The sequence below is a fragment of the Spermophilus citellus genome, assembly GCF_964194105.1.
Source record: "Spermophilus citellus genome assembly, chromosome: 18".
NCBI classification, from domain to species: domain Eukaryota; kingdom Metazoa; phylum Chordata; class Mammalia; order Rodentia; family Sciuridae; genus Spermophilus; species Spermophilus citellus.
In genome coordinates this window covers 31,019,813-31,037,350 of record NC_138200.1, presented here as the reverse complement: position 1 = coordinate 31,037,350, position 17,538 = coordinate 31,019,813, and positions in this window count along the sequence as shown.

The window sequence follows — 17,538 nt, the reverse complement described above, 5'->3', positions numbered from 1 at the left end:
TCAGGAAACTCGTAGTTTTTTGGAAGCTAGGCAACCCCTTTCTGATGAAAGTGGTTTTTCTCAGGGTGTGCTTAGGGTTACTTGAATAGGAAACAAACTGTATAGTTAGAACTTAGAACTACTTTACTGTGTCAAGTATCAAGGAGCTACCACAAACCGTGCTGGATTTAGAGTTCAAAATCCATCTATCAATATAGGAGAAAACAGAGTGAAACCTAAAAATTCAAACTGTTACTGCAGAGGAATGCTTCAAGCTATAAGAACGAAATTTGGTGAGTCAAGTGGGAATGGTGTACTGATCATTACCTCCCAGAATCATCAAGATTGGGTGAAATAACATTTGCTGAGATTTCAGGAAACTCGTAGTTTTTTGGAAGCTAGGCAACCCCTTTCTGACGACAGTGGTTTTTCTCAGGCTGTGTTTAGGGTTACTTGAATAAGAAACAAACTGTATAGTTAGAACTTAGAAGTACTTTATTTTGTCAAGTTTCAAGTAGCTAGCACAAACTGTGTTGGATTTAGAGTTCCAAATTCATCTATCAATATAGGAGAAAACAGAGTGACACCTAAAAATTCAAACTGTTACTGCAGAGGAATGCTTCAATCTATAAGAACGAAATTTGGTGATTCAAGTGGGAATGGTGTACTGATCATTACCTCCAAGTATCATCAATATTGGGTGAAATAACATTTGCTGAGATTTCAGGAAACTGGTAGTTTTTTGGAAGCTAGGCAACCCCTTTCTGACGAAAGTGGTTTTTCTCAGGCTGTGCTTAGGGTTACTTGAATAGGAAACAAACTGTATAGTTAGAACTTAGAACTACTTTATTGTGTCAAGTTTCAAGGAGCTAGCACAAACCGTGTTGGATTTAGAGTTCCAAATTCATCTATCAATATAGGAGAAAACAGAGTGAAACCTAAAAATTCAAACTGTTACTGCAGAGGAATGCTTCAAGCTATAAGAACGAAATTTGGTGAGTAAAGTGGGAATGGTGTACTGATCATTACCTCCAAGTATCATCAAGATTGGGTGAAGTAACATTTGCTGAGATTTCAGGAAACTCGTAGTTTTTTGGAAGCTAGGCAACCCCTTTCAGACGTATTTATTTGGTTTTCATCAGTCTCTGCTTAGGGCTACTTGAATAGGAAACACACAGTATAGACAGAACTTAGAACTGCTTTATTTTGTCAAGTTTCTAGGAGCTAGCACAAACCGTGTTGGATTTAGACTTCCAAATTCTTCTGTCAATATAGGAGAAAACAGAGTGAAACCTAAAAATTCAAACTGTTACTGCAGAGGAATGCTTCAAGCTATAAGAACGAAATTTGGTGAGTCAAGTGGGAATGGTGTACTGATCATTGCCTCCAAGTATCATCAAGATTGGGTGAAGTAACATTTGCTGAGATTTCAGGAATCTCGTAGTTTTTTGAAAACTAGGCAACCCCTTTCAGACGAATTTGGTTTTCATCAGTCTCTGCTTAGGGCTACTTGAATAGGAAACACACAGTACAGACAGAACTTAGAACTGCTTTATTTTGTCAAGTTTCAAGGAGCTAGCACAAACCGTGTTGGATTTAGAGTTCCAAATTCATCTATCAATATAGGAGAAAACAGAGTGAAACCTAAAAATTCAAACTGTTACTGCAGAGGAATGCTTCAAGCTATAAGAACGAAATTTGGTGAGTCAAGTGGGAATGGTGTACTGATCATTACCTCCAAGTATCATCAAGATTGGGTGAAATAACATTTGCTGAGATTTCAGGAAACTCGTAGTTTTTTGGAAGCGAGGCAACCCCTTTCAGATGAAAGTGGTTTTTCTCAGGCTGTGCTTAGGGTTACTTGAATAGAAAACAAACTGTATAGTTAGAACTTAGTACTACTTTACTGTGTCAAGTATCAAGGAGCTAGCACAAACCGTGTTGGATTTAGAGTTCCAAATTCATCTATCATTATAGGAGAAAACAGAGTGACACCTAAAAATTCAAACTGTTACTGCAGAGGAATGCTTCAAGCTATAAGAACAAAATTTGGTGAGTCAATTGGGAATGGTGTACTGATCTTTACCTCCAAGTATCATCAAGATTGGGTGAAATAACATTTGCTGAGATTTCAGGAAACTCGTAGTTTTTTGGAAGCTAGGCAACCCCTTTCTGACGAAAGTGGTTTTTCTCAGGCTGTGTTTAGGGTTACTTGAATAAGAAACAAACTGTATAGTTAGAACTTAGAAGTACTTTATTGTGTCAAGTTTCAAGGAGCTAGCACAAACCGTGTTGGATTTAGAGTTCCAAATTCATCTATCAATATAGGAGAAAACAGAGTGAAACCTAAAAATTCAAACTGTTACAGCAGAGGAATGCTTCAAGCTATAAGAACGAAATTTGGTCAGTCAATTGGGAATGGTGTACTGATCATTACCTCCAAGTATCATCAAGATTGGGTGAAATAACATTTGCTGAGATTACAAAAAACTCGTAGTTTTTTGGAAGCTAGGCAACTCCTTTCAGACGAATTTGGTTTTCATCAGTCTCTGCTTAGGGCTACTTGAATAGGAAACAAACAGTACAGACAGAACTAGAACTGCTTTATTTTGTCAAGTTTTAAGGAGCTAGCACAAACCGTGTTGGATTTAGAGTTCCAAATTCATCTATCAATATAGGAGAAAACAGAGTGAAACCTAAAAATTCAAACTGTTACTGCAGAGGAATGCTTCAAGCTATAAGAACAAAATTTGGTGAGTCAAGTGGGAATGGTGTACTGATCATTACCTCCAAGTATCATCAAGATTGGGTGAAATAACATTTGCTGACATTTCAGGAAATCATAGTTTTTGGGAAGCTAGGCAACCCCTTTCTGATGAAAGTGGTTTTTCTCAGGCTGTGTTTAGGGTTACTTGAATAGGAAACAAACTGTATAGTTAGAACTTAGAACTACTTTATTGTGTCAAGTTTTAAAGAGCTAGCACAAACCGTGTTGGATTTAGAGTTCCAAATTCATCTATCAATATAGGAGAAAACAGAGTGAAACCTAAAAATTCAAACTGTTACTGCAGAGGAATGCTTCAAGCTATAAGAACGAAATTTGGTGAGTCAAGTGGGAATGGTGTACTGATCATTACCTCCAAGTATCATCAAGATTGGGTGAAATAACATTTGCTGAGATTTCAGGAAACTCGTGGTTTTTTGGAAGCTAGGCAACCCCTTTCAGACTAATTTGGTTTTCATCAGTTTCTGCTTAGGGCTACTTGAATAGGAAACAAAAAGTACAGACAGAACTTAGAACTGCTTTATTTTGTCAAGTTTCAAGGAGCTAGCACAAACCGTGTTGGATTTAGAGTTCCAAATTCATCTATCAATATACGAGCAAACAGAGTGAAACCTAAAAATTCAAACTGTTACTGCAGAGGAATGCTTCAAGCTATAAGAACGAAATTTGGAGAGTCAAGTGGGAATGGTGTACTGATCATTACCTCCAAGTATCATCAAGATTAGGTGAAATAACATTTGCTGAGATTTCAGGAAACTCGTAGTTTTTTGGAAGCTAGGCAACCCCTTTCTGATGAAAGTGGTTTTTCTAAGGGTGTGCTTAGGGTTACTTGAATAGGAAACAAACTGTGTAGTTAGAACTTAGAACTACTTTACTGTGTCAAGTTTCAAGGAGCTAGCACAAACCATGTTTGATTTAGAGTTCCAAATTCATCTATCACTATAGGAGAAAACAGAGTGAAACCTAAAAATTCAAACTGTTACTGCAGAGGAATGCTTCAACCTATAAGCACGAAATTTGGTGAGTCAAGTGGGAATGGTGTAGTGATCATTACCTCCAAGTATCATCAAGATTGGGTGAAATAACATTTGCTGAGATTTCAGGAAACTCGTAGTTTTTGGAAGCTAGGCAACCCCTTTCTGACGAAAGTGGTTTTTCTCAGGCTGTGCTTAGGGTTACTTGAATAGGAAACAAACTGTATAGTTAGAACTTAGAAGTACTTTATTGTGTCAAGTTTCAAGGAGCTAGCACAAACCGTGTTGGATTTAGAGTTCCAAATTCATCTATCAATATAGGAGAAAACAGAGTGAAACCTAAAAATTCAAACTGTTACAGCAGAGGAATGCTTCAAGCTATAAGAACGAAATTTGGTGAGTCAAGTGGGAATGGTGTACTGATCATTACCTCCAAGTATCATCAAGATTGGGTGAAATAACATTTGCTGAGATTTCAGGAAACTGGTAGTTTTTTGGAAGCTAGGCAACCCCTTTCAGACGAATTTGGTTTTCATCAGTCTCCGCTTAGGTCTACTTGAATAGGAAACAAATAGTACAGACAGAACTTAGAACTGCTTTATTTTGTCAAGTTTCAAGGAGCTAGCACAAACCGTGTTGGATTTAGAGTTCCAAATTCATCTATCAATATAGGAGAAAACAGAGTGAAACCTAAAAATTCAAACTGTTACTGCAGAGGAATGCTTCAAGGTACAAGAACAAAATTTGGTGAGTCAAGTAGGAATGGTGTACTGATCATTACCTCCAAGTATCATCAAGATTGGGTGAAATAACATTTGCTGAGATTTCAGGAAACTCGTAGTTTTTTGGAAGCTAGGCAACCCCTTTCTGTAGAAAGTGGTTTTTCTCAGGCTGTCCTTAGGGTTACTTGAATAGGAAACAAACTGTATAGTTAGAACTTGGAACTACTTTATTGTGTCAAGTATCAAGGAGCTAGCACAAACCCTGTTGGATTTAGACTTTCAAATTCATCTATCAATATAGGAGAAAACAGAGTGAAACCTAAAAATTCAAACTGTTACTGCAGAGGAATGCTTCAAGCTATAAGAACGAAATTTGGTGAGTCAAGTGGGAATGGTGTACTGATCATTACCTCCAAGTATCATCAAGATTGGGTGAAATAACATTTGCTGAGATTTCAGGAAACTGGTATTTTTTTGGAAGCTAGGCAACCCCTTTCTGACGAAAGTGGTTTTTCTCAGGCTGTGCTTAGGGTTACTTGAATAGGAAAAAAACTGTATAGTTAGAACTTAGAACTACTTTATTGTGTCAAGTTTTAAAGAGCTAGCACAAACCGAGTTGGATTTAGAGTTCCAAATTCATCTATCAATATAGGAGAAAACAGAGTGAAACCTAAAAATTCAAACTGTTATTGCAGAGGAATGCTTCAAGCTATAAGAACGAAATTTGGTGAGTCAAGTGGGAATGGTGTACTGATCATTACCTCCAAGTATCATCAAGATTGGGTGAAATAACATTTGCTGAGATTTCAGGAAACTTGTAGTTTTTTGGAAGCTAGGCAACCCCTTTCAGACTAATTTGGTTTTCATCAGTCTCTACTTTGGGCTACTTGAATAGGAAACAAACAGTACAGACAGAACTTAGAACTGCTTTATTTTGTCAAGTTTCAAGGAGCTAGCACAAACCGTGTTGGATTTAGAGTTCCAAATTCATCTATCAATATAGGAGAAAACAGAGTGAAACCTAAAAATTCAAACTGTTACTGCAGAGGAATGCTTCAAGCTATAAGAACGAAATTTGGTGAGTCAAGTGGGAATGGTGTCCTGATCATTACCTCCAAGTATCATCAAGATTGGGTGAAATAACACTTGCTGACATTTCAGGAAATCATAGTTTTTTGGAAGCTAGGCAACCCCTTTCTGACGAAAGTGGTTTTTCTCAGGCTGTGCTTAGGGTTACTTGAATAGGAAACAAATTGTATAGTTAGAACTTAGAACTACTTTATTGTGTCAAGTTTTAAAGAGCTAGCACAAACCGAGTTGGATTTAGAGTTCCAAATTCATCTATCAATATAGGAGAAAACAGAGTGAAACCTAAAAATTCGAACTGTTACTGCAGAGGAATGCTTCAAGTTATAAGAACGAAATTTGGTGAGTCAAGTGGGAATGGTGTACTGATCATTACCTCCAAGTATCATCAAGATTGGGTGAAATAATGTTTGCTAAGATTTCAGGAAACTCGTGGTTTTTGGAAGCTAGGCAACCCCTTTCAGACGAATTTGGTTTTCATCAGTCTCTGCTTAGGGCTACTTGAATAGGAAACAAACAGTACAGACAGAACTTAGAACTGCTTTATTTTGTCAAGTTTCAAGGAGCTAGCACAAACCGTGTTGGATTTAGAGTTCCAAATTCATCTATCAATATAGGAGTAAACAGAGTGAAACCTAAAAATTCAAACTGTTACTGCAGAGGAATGCTTCAAGCTATAAGAACAAAATTTGGTGAGTCAAGTGGGAATGGTGTACTGATCATTACCTCCAAGTATCATCAAGATTGGGTGAAATAACATTTGCTGAGATTTCAGGAAACTCGTAGTTTTTTGGAAGCTAGGCAACCCATTTCTGACGAAAGTGGTTTTTCTCAGGCTGTGCTTAGGGTTACTTGAATAGGAAACAAACTGTATTGTTAGAAGTACTTTATTGTGTCAAGTTTCAAGGAGCTAGCACAAACTGTGTTGGATTTAGAGTTCCAAATTCATCTATCAATATAGGAGAAAACAGAGTGAAACCTAAAAATTCAAACTGTTACTGCATAGGAATGCTTTAAGCTATAAAAACGAAATTTGGTGAGTCAAGTGGGAATGGTGTACTGATCATTACCTCCAAGTATCATCAAGATTGGGTGAAATAACATTTGCTGAGATTTCAGGAAACTCGTGGTTTTTGGAAGCTAGGCAACCCCTTTCAGATGAATTTGGTTTTCATCAGTCTCTGCTTAGGGCTACTTGAATAGGAAACAAACAGTACAGACAGAACTTAGAACTGCTTTATTTTGTCAAGTTTCAAGGAGCTAGCACAAACCGTGTTGGATTTAGAGTTCCAAATTCATCTATCAATATAGGAGAAAACAGAGTAAAACCTAAAAATTCAAACTGTTACTGCAGAGGAATGCTTCAAGCTATAAGAACGAAATTTGGTGAGTCAAGTGGGAATGGTGTACTGATCATTACCTCCAAGTATCATCAAGATTGGGTGAAATAACATTTGCTGAGATTTCAGGAAACTCGTGGTTTTTTGGAAGCTAGGCAACCCCTTTCAGACGAATTTGGTTTTCATCAGTCTCTGCTTAGGGCTACTTGAATAGGAAATGAACAGTACAGACAGAACTTAGAACTGCTTTATTTTGTCAAGTTTCAAGGAGCTAGCACAAACCGTGTTGGATTTAGAGTTCCAAATTCATCTATCAATATAGGAGAAAACAGAGTGAAACCTAAAAATTCAAACTTTTACAGCAGAGGAATGCTTCAAGCTATAAGAACGAAATTTTGTGAGTCAAGTGGGAATGGTGTACTGATCATTACCTCCAAGTATCACCAAGATTGGGTGAAATAACATTTGCTGAGATTTCAGGAAACTCGTAGTTTTTTGGAAGCTAGGCAACCCCTTTCTGACGAAAGTGGTTTTTCTCAGGCTGTGCTTAGGGTTACTTGAATAGGAAACAAACTGTATAGTTAGAACTTAGAAGTACTTTACTGTGTCAAGTTTCAAGGAGCTAGCACAAACCGTGTTGGATTTAGAGTTCCAAATTCATCTATCAATATAGGAGAAAACAGAGTGAAACCTAAAAATTCAAACTGTTACAGCAGAGGAATGCTTCAAGATATAAGAACTAAATTTGGTGAGTCAAGTGGGGATGGTGTACTGATCATTACCTCCAAGTATCATCAAGATTGGGTGAAATAACATTTGCTGAGATTTCAGGAAACTCGTAGTTTTTTGGAAGCTAGGCAACCCCTTTCTGACGAAAGTGGTTTTTCTCAGGCTGTGCTTAGGGTTACTTGAATAGGAAACAAACTGTATAGTTAGAACTTAGAAGTACTTTATTGTGTCAAGTTTCAAGGAGCTAGCACAAACTGTGTTGGATTTAGAGTTCCAAATTCATCTATCAATTAGGAGAAAACAGAGTGAAACCTAAAAATTCAAACTGTTACTGCAGAGGAATGCTTCAAGCTATAAGAACAAAATTTGGTGAGTCAAGTGGGAATGGTGTACTGATCATTGCCTCCAAGTATCATCAAGATTGGGTGAAATAACATTTGCTGAGATTTCAGGAAACTCGTAGTTTTTTGGAAGCTAGGCAACCCCTTTCAGACGAATTTGGTTTTCATCAGTCTCTGCTTTGGGCTACTTGAATACGAAACAAACAGTACAGACAGAACTTAGAACTGCTTTATTTTGTCAAGTTTCAAGGAGCTAGCACAAACCGTGTTGGATTTAGAGTTCCAAATTCATCTATCAATATAGGAGAAAACAGAGTGAAACCTAAAAATTCAAACTGTTACTGCAGAGGAATGCTTCAAGCTATAAGAACGAAATTTGGTGAGTCAAGTGGGAATGGTGTACTGATCATTACCTCCAAGTATCATAAAGATTGGGTGAAATAACATTTGCTGACATTTCAGGAAATCATAGTTTTTTGGAAGCTAGGCAACCCCTTTCTGACGAAAGTGGTTTTTCTCAGGCTGTGCTTAGGGTTACTTGAATAGGAAACAAACAGTATAGTTAGAACTTAGAACTACTTTACTGTGTCAAGTATCAAGGAGCTAGCACAAACCATGTTGGATTTAGAGTTCCAAATTCATCTACCAATATATGAGAAAACAGAGTGAAACCTAAAAATTCAAACTGTTACTGCAGAGGAATGCTTCAAGCTATAAGAACGAAATTTGGTAAGTCAAGTGGGAATGGTGTACTGATCATTACCTCCAAGTATCATCAAGATTAGGTGAAATAACATTTGCTGAGATTTCAGGAAACTCGTAGTTTTTTGGAAGCTAGGCAACCCCTTTCAGAATAATTTGGTTGTCATCAGTCTCTGCTTAGGGCTACTTGAATAGGAAACAAACTGTATAGTTAGAACTAAGAACTACTTTATTGTGTCAAGTTTCAAGGAGCTAGCACAAACTGTGTTGGATTTAGAGTTCCAAATTCATCTATCAATATAGGAGAAAACAGAGTGAAACCTAAAAATTCAAACTGTTACTGCAGAGGAATGCTTCAAGCTATAAGAACGAAATTTGGTGAGTCAAGTGGGAATGGTGTACTGATCATTACCTCCAAGTATCATCAAGATTGGGTGAAGTAACATTTGCTGAGATTTCAGGAAACTCGTAGTTTTTTGGAAGCTAGGCAACCCCTTTCAGACGAATTTGGTTTTCATCGGTCTCAGCTTAGGGCTACTTGAATAGGAAACAAACAGTACAGACAGAACTTAGAACTGCTTTATTTTGTCAAGTTTCAAGGAGCTAGCACAAACCGTGTTGGATTTAGAGTTCCAAATTCATCTATCAATATAGGAGAAAACAGAGTGAAACCTAAAAATTCAAACTGTTACTGCAGAGGAATGCTTCAAACTATAAGAACGAAATTAGTTGAGTCAAGTGGGAATGGTGTACTGATCATTACCTCCAAGTATCATCAAGATTGGGTGAAATAACATTTGCTGAGATTTCAGGAAACTCGTAGTTTTTTGGAAGCTAGGCAACCCCTTTCAGATGAAAGTGGTTTTTCTCAGGCTGTGCTTAGGGTTATTTGAATAGAAAACAAACTGTATAGTTAGAACTTAGAACTACTTTACTGTGTCAAGTATCAAGGAGCTAGCACAAACCGTGTTGGATTTAGAGTTCCAAATTCATCTATCAATATAGGAGAAAACAGAGCGACACCTAAAAATTCAAACTGATACTGCAGAGGAATGCTTCAAGCTATAAGAACGAAATTTGGTGAGTCAAGTGGGAATGGTGTACTGATCATTACCTCCAAGTATCATCAAGATTGGGTGAAATAACATTTGCTGAGATTTCAGGAAACTCGTAGTTTTTTGGAAGCTAGGCAACCCCTTTCTGACAAAAGTGGTTTTTCTCAGGCTGTGCTTAGGGTTACTTGAATAGGAAACAAACAGTACAGACAGAACTTATAACTGCTTTATTTTGTCAAGTTTCAAGGAGCTAGCACAAACCGTGTTGGATATAGAGTTCCAAATTCATCTATCAATATAGGAGAAAACAGAGTGAAACCTAAAAATTCAAACTGTTACTGCAGAGGAATGCTTCAAGCTATAAGAACGAAATTTGGTGAGTCAAGTGGGAATGGTGTACTGATCATTACCTCCAAGTATCATCAAGATTGGGTGAAATAACATTTGCTGAGATTTCAGGAAACTCGTAGTTTTTTGGAAGCTAGGCAACCCCTTTCAGACGAATTTGGTTTTCATCAGTCTCTGCTTAGGGCTTCTTGAATAGGAAACAAACAGTACAGACAGAACCTAGAACTGCTTTATTTTGTCAAGTTTCAAGGAGCTAGCACAAACCGTGTTGGATTTAGAGTTCCAAATTCATCTATCAATATAGGAGAAAACAGAGTGAAACCTAAAAATTCAAACTGTTACTGCAGTGGAATGCTTCAAGGTATAAAAACGAAATTTGGTGAGTCAAGTGGGAATGGTGTACTGATCATTACCTCCAAGTATCATCAAGATTGGGTGAAATAACATTTGCTGAGATTTCAGGAAACTCGTGGTTTTTTGGAAGCTAGGCAACCCCTTTCAGACGAATTTGGTTTTCATCAGTCTCTGCTTAGGGCTACTTGAATAGGAAATGAACAGTACAGACAGAACTTAGAACTGCTTTATTTTGTCAAGTTTCAAGGAGCTAGCACAAACCGTGTTGGATTTAGAGTTCCAAATTCATCTATCAATATAGGAGAAAACAGAGTGAAACCTAAAAATTCAAACTGTTACTGCAGAGGAATGCTTCAAGCTATAAGAACGAAATTTGGTGAGTCAAGTGGGAATGGTGTACTGATCATTACCTCCAAGTATCATCAAGATTGGGTGAAATAACATTTGCTGAGATTTCAGGAAACTCGTAGTTTTTTGGAAGCTAGGCAACCCCTTTCAGACGAATTTGGTTTTCATCAGTCTCTGCTTAGGGCTACTTGAATAGGAAACAAACAGTACAGACAGAACTTAGAACTGCTTTATTTTGTCAAGTTTCAGGAGCTAGCACAAACCGTGTTGGATTTAGAGTTCCAAATTCATCTATCAATATAGGAGAAAACAGAGTGAAACCTAAAAATTCAAACTGTTCCTGCAGAGGAATGCTTCAAGCTATAAGAACGAAATTTGGTGAGTCAAGTGGGAATGGTGTACTGATCATTACTTCCAAGTATCATCAAGATTGGGTGAAATAACATTTGCTGAGATTTCAGGAAACTCGTAGTTTTTTGGAAGCTAGACAACCCCTTTCTTACGAAAGTGGTTTTTCTCAGGCTGTGTTTAGGGTTACTTGAATAAGAAACAAACTGTATAGTTAGAACTTAGAAGTACTTTATTTTTTCAAGTTTCAAGGAGCTAGCACAAACTGTGTTGGATTTAGAGTTCCAAATTCATCTATCAATATAGGAGAAAACAGAGTGAAACCTAAAAATTCAAACTGTTACTGCAGATGAATGCTTCAAGCTATAAGAACGAAATTTGGTGAGTCAAGTGGGAATGGTGTACTGATCATTACCTCCAAGTATCATCAAGATTAGGTGAAATAACATTTGCCGAGATTTCAGGAAACTCGTAGTTTTTTGGAAGCTAGGCAACCCCTTTCTGATGAAAGTGGATTTTCTCAGGGTGTGCTTAGGGTTACTTGAATAGGAAACAAACTGTATAATTAGAACTTAGAACTACTTTACTGTGTCAAGTATCAAGGAGCTAGCATAAACCGTGCTGGATTTAGAGTTCAAAATCCATCTATCAATATAGGAGAAAACAGAGTGAAACCTAAAAATTCAAACTGTTACTGCAGAGGAATGCTTCAAGCTATAAGAACGAAATTTGGTGAGTCAAGTGGGAATGGTGTACTGATCATTACCTCCAAGTATCATCAAGATTGGGTGAAATAACATTTGCTGAGATTTCAGGAAACTCGTAGTTTTTTGGAAGCTAGGCAACCTCTTTCAGACGAATTTGGTTTTCATCAGTCTCTGCTTTGGGCTACTTGAATACGAAACAAACAGTACAGTCAGAACTTAGAACTGCTTTATTTTGTCAAGTTTCAAGGAGCTAGCACAAACCGTGTTGGATTTAGAGTTCTAAATTCATCTATCAATATAGGAGAAAACAGAGTGAAACCTAAAAATTCAAACTGTTACTGCAGAGGAATGCTTCAAGCTATAAGAACGAAATTTGGTGAGTCAAGTGGGAATGGTGTACTGATCATTACCTCCAAGTATCTTCAAGATTGGGTGAAATAACATTTGCTGACATTTCAGGAAATCATAGTTTTTTGGAAGCTAGGCAACCCCTTTCTGACGAAAGTGGTTTTTCTCAGGCTGTGCTTAGGGTTACTTGAATAGGAAACAAACTGTATAGTTAGAACTTAGAACTACTTTACTGTGTCAAGTATCAAGGAGCTAGCACAAACCATGTTGGATTTAGAGTTCCAAATTCATCTATCAATATATGAGAAAAAAGAGTGAAACCTAAAAATTCAAACTGTTACTGCAGAGGAATGCTTCAAGCTATAAGAACGAAATTTGGTAAGTCAAGTGGGAATGGTGTACTGATCATTACCTCCAAGTATCATCAAGATTAGGTGAAATAACATTTGCTGAGATTTCAGGAAACTCGTAGTTTTTTGGAAGCTAGGCAACCCCTTTCAGAATAATTTGGTTTTCATCAGTCTCTGCTTAGGGCTACTTGAATAGGAAACAAACTGTATAGTTAGAACTAAGAACTACTTTATTGTGTCAAGTTTCAAGGAGCTAGCACAAACTGTGTTGGATTTAGAGTTCCAAATTCATCTATCAATATAGGAGAAAACAGAGTGAAACCTAAAAATTCAAACTGTTACTGCAGAGGAATGCTTCAAGCTATAAGAACGAAATTTGGTGAGTCAAGTGGGAATGGTGTACTGATCATTACCTCCAAGTATCATCAAGATTGGGTGAAGTAACATTTGCTGAGATTTCAGGAAACTCGTAGTTTTTTGGAAGCTAGGCAACCCCTTTCTGACGAAAGTGGTTTTTCTCAGGCTGTGCTTAGGGTTACTTGAATAGGAAACAAACTGTATAGTTAGAACTTAGAAGTACTTTATTGTGTCAAGTTTCAAGGAGCTAGCACAAACTGTGTTGGATTTAGAGTTCCAAATTCATCTATCAATTAGGAGAAAACAGAGTGAAACCTAAAAATTCAAACTGTTACTGCAGAGGAATGCTTCAAGCTATAAGAACAAAATTTGGTGAGTCAAGTGGGAATGGTGTACTGATCATTGCCTCCAAGTATCATCAAGATTGGGTGAAATAACATTTGCTGAGATTTCAGGAAACTCGTAGTTTTTTGGAAGCTAGGCAACCCCTTTCAGACGAATTTGGTTTTCATCAGTCTCTGCTTTGGGCTACTTGAATACGAAACAAACAGTACAGACAGAACTTAGAACTGCTTTATTTTGTCAAGTTTCAAGGAGCTAGCACAAACCGTGTTGGATTTAGAGTTCCAAATTCATCTATCAATATAGGAGAAAACAGAGTGAAACCTAAAAATTCAAACTGTTACTGCAGAGGAATGCTTCAAGCTATAAGAACGAAATTTGGTGAGTCAAGTGGGAATGGTGTACTGATCATTACCTCCAAGTATCATAAAGATTGGGTGAAATAACATTTGCTGACATTTCAGGAAATCATAGTTTTTTGGAAGCTAGGCAACCCCTTTCTGACGAAAGTGGTTTTTCTCAGGCTGTGCTTAGGGTTACTTGAATAGGAAACAAACAGTATAGTTAGAACTTAGAACTACTTTACTGTGTCAAGTATCAAGGAGCTAGCACAAACCATGTTGGATTTAGAGTTCCAAATTCATCTACCAATATATGAGAAAACAGAGTGAAACCTAAAAATTCAAACTGTTACTGCAGAGGAATGCTTCAAGCTATAAGAACGAAATTTGGTAAGTCAAGTGGGAATGGTGTACTGATCATTACCTCCAAGTATCATCAAGATTAGGTGAAATAACCTTTGCTGAGATTTCAGGAAACTCGTAGTTTTTTGGAAGCTAGGCAACCCCTTTCAGAATAATTTGGTTGTCATCAGTCTCTGCTTAGGGCTACTTGAATAGGAAACAAACTGTATAGTTAGAACTAAGAACTACTTTATTGTGTCAAGTTTCAAGGAGCTAGCACAAACTGTGTTGGATTTAGAGTTCCAAATTCATCTATCAATATAGGAGAAAACAGAGTGAAACCTAAAAATTCAAACTGTTACTGCAGAGGAATGCTTCAAGCTATAAGAACGAAATTTGGTGAGTCAAGTGGGAATGGTGTACTGATCATTACCTCCAAGTATCATCAAGATTGGGTGAAGTAACATTTGCTGAGATTTCAGGAAACTCGTAGTTTTTTGGAAGCTAGGCAACCCCTTTCAGACGAATTTGGTTTTCATCGGTCTCAGCTTAGGGCTACTTGAATAGGAAACAAACAGTACAGACAGAACTTAGAACTGCTTTATTTTGTCAAGTTTCAAGGAGCTAGCACAAACCGTGTTGGATTTAGAGTTCCAAATTCATCTATCAATATAGGAGAAAACAGAGTGAAACCTAAAAATTCAAACTGTTACTGCAGAGGAATGCTTCAAACTATAAGAACGAAATTAGTTGAGTCAAGTGGGAATGGTGTACTGATCATTACCTCCAAGTATCATCAAGATTGGGTGAAATAACATTTGCTGAGATTTCAGGAAACTCGTAGTTTTTTGGAAGCTAGGCAACCCCTTTCAGATGAAAGTGGTTTTTCTCAGGCTGTGCTTAGGGTTATTTGAATAGAAAACAAACTGTATAGTTAGAACTTAGAACTACTTTACTGTGTCAAGTATCAAGGAGCTAGCACAAACCGTGTTGGATTTAGAGTTCCAAATTCATCTATCAATATAGGAGAAAACAGAGCGACACCTAAAAATTCAAACTGATACTGCAGAGGAATGCTTCAAGCTATAAGAACGAAATTTGGTGAGTCAAGTGGGAATGGTGTACTGATCATTACCTCCAAGTATCATCAAGATTGGGTGAAATAACATTTGCTGAGATTTCAGGAAACTCGTAGTTTTTTGGAAGCTAGGCAACCCCTTTCTGACAAAAGTGGTTTTTCTCAGGCTGTGCTTAGGGTTACTTGAATAGGAAACAAACAGTACAGACAGAACTTATAACTGCTTTATTTTGTCAAGTTTCAAGGAGCTAGCACAAACCGTGTTGGATATAGAGTTCCAAATTCATCTATCAATATAGGAGAAAACAGAGTGAAACCTAAAAATTCAAACTGTTACTGCAGAGGAAGGCTTCAAGCTGTAAGAACGAAATTTGGTGAGTCAAGTGGGAATGGTGTACTGATCATTACCTCCAAGTATCATCAAGATTGGGTGAAATAACATTTGCTGAGATTTCAGGAAACTCGTAGTTTTTTGGAAGCTAGGCAACCCCTTTCAGACGAATTTGGTTTTCATCAGTCTCTGCTTAGGGCTTCTTGAATAGGAAACAAACAGTACAGACAGAACCTAGAACTGCTTTATTTTGTCAAGTTTCAAGGAGCTAGCACAAACCGTGTTGGATTTAGAGTTCCAAATTCATCTATCAATATAGGAGAAAACAGAGTGACACCTAAAAATTCAAACTGATACTGCAAAGGAATGCTTCAAGCTATAAGAACGAAATTTGGTGAGTCAAGTGGGAATGGTGTACTGATCATTACCTCCAAGTATCATCAAGATTGGGTGAAATAACATTTGCTGAGATTTCAGGAAACTCGTAGTTTTTTGGAAGCTAGGCAACCCCTTTCTGACAAAAGTGGTTTTTCTCAGGCTGTGCTTAGGGTTACTTGAATAGGAAACAAACAGTACAGACAGAACTTAGAACTGCTTTATTTTGTCAAGTTTCAAGGAGCTAGCACAAACCGTGTTGGATTTAGAGTTCCAAATTCATCTATCAATATAGGAGAAAACAGAGTGAAACCTAAAAATTCAAACTGTTACTGCAGAGGAATGCTTCAAGCTATAAGAACGAAATTTGGTGAGTCAAGTGGGAATGGTGTACTGATCATTACCTCCAAGTATCATCAAGATTGGGTGAAATAACATTTGCTGACATTTCAGGAAACTCGTAGTTTTTTGGAAGCTAGGCAACCCCTTTCAGACGAATTTGGTTTTCATCAGTCTCTGCTTAGGGCTACTTGAATAGGAAACAAACAGTACAGACAGAACTTAGAACTGCTTTATTTTGTCAAGTTTCAGGAGCTAGCACAAACCGTGTTGGATTTAGAGTTCCAAATCCATCTATCAATATAGGAGAAAACAGAGTGAAACCTAAAAATTCAAACTTTTACTGCAGAGGAATGCTTCAAGGTATAAGAACAAAATTTGGTGAGTCAAGTGGGAATGGTGTACTGATCATTACCTCCAAGTATCATCAAGATTAGGTGAAATAACATTTGCCGAGATTTCAGGAAACTCGTAGTTTTTTGGAAGCTAGGCAACCCCTTTCTGATGAAAGTGGTTTTTCTCAGGGTGTGCTTAGGGTTACTTGAATAGGAAACAAACTGTATAGTTAGAACTTAGAACTACTTTACTGTGTCAAGTATCAAGGAGCTAGCACAAACCGTGCTGGATTTAGAGTTCAAAATCCATCTATCAATATAGGAGAAAACAGAGTGAAACCTAAAAATTCAAACTGTTACTGGAGAGGAATGCTTCAAGCTATAAGAACGAAATTTGGTGAGTCAAGTGGGAATGGTGTACTGATCATTACCTCCCAGAATCATCAAGATTGGGTGAAATAACATTTGCTGAGATTTCAGGAAACTCGTAGTTTTTTGGAAGCTAGGCAACCCCATTCTGACGACAGTGGTTTTTCTCAGGCTGTGTTTAGGGTTACTTGAATAAGAAACAAACTGTATAGTTAGAACTTAGAAGTACTTTATTTTGTCAAGTTTCAAGTAGCTAGCACAAACTGTGTTGGATTTAGAGTTCCAAATTCATCTATCAATATAGGAGAAAACAGAGTGACACCTAAAAATTCAAACTGTTACTGCAGAGGAATGCTTCAATCTATAAGAACGAAATTTTGTGATTCAAGTGGGAATGGTGTACTGATCATTACCTCCAAGTATCATCAAGATTGGGTGAAATAACATTTGCTGAGATTTCAGGAAACTCGTAGTTTTTTGGAAGCTAGGCAACCCCTTTCTGACGAAAGTGGTTTTTCTCAGGCTGTGCTTAGGGTTACTTGAATAGGAAACAAACTGTATAGTTAGAACTTAGAACTACTTTATTGTGTCAAGTTTCAAGGAGCTAGCACAAACCGTGTTGGATTTAGAGTTCCAAATTCATCTATCAATATAGGAGAAAACAGAGTGAAACCTAAAAATTCAAACTGTTACTGCAGAGGAATGCTTCAAGCTATAAGAACGAAATTTGGTGAGTCAAGTGGGAATGGTGTACTGATCATTACCTCCAAGTATCATCAAGATTGGGTGAAATAACATTTGCTGAGATTTCAG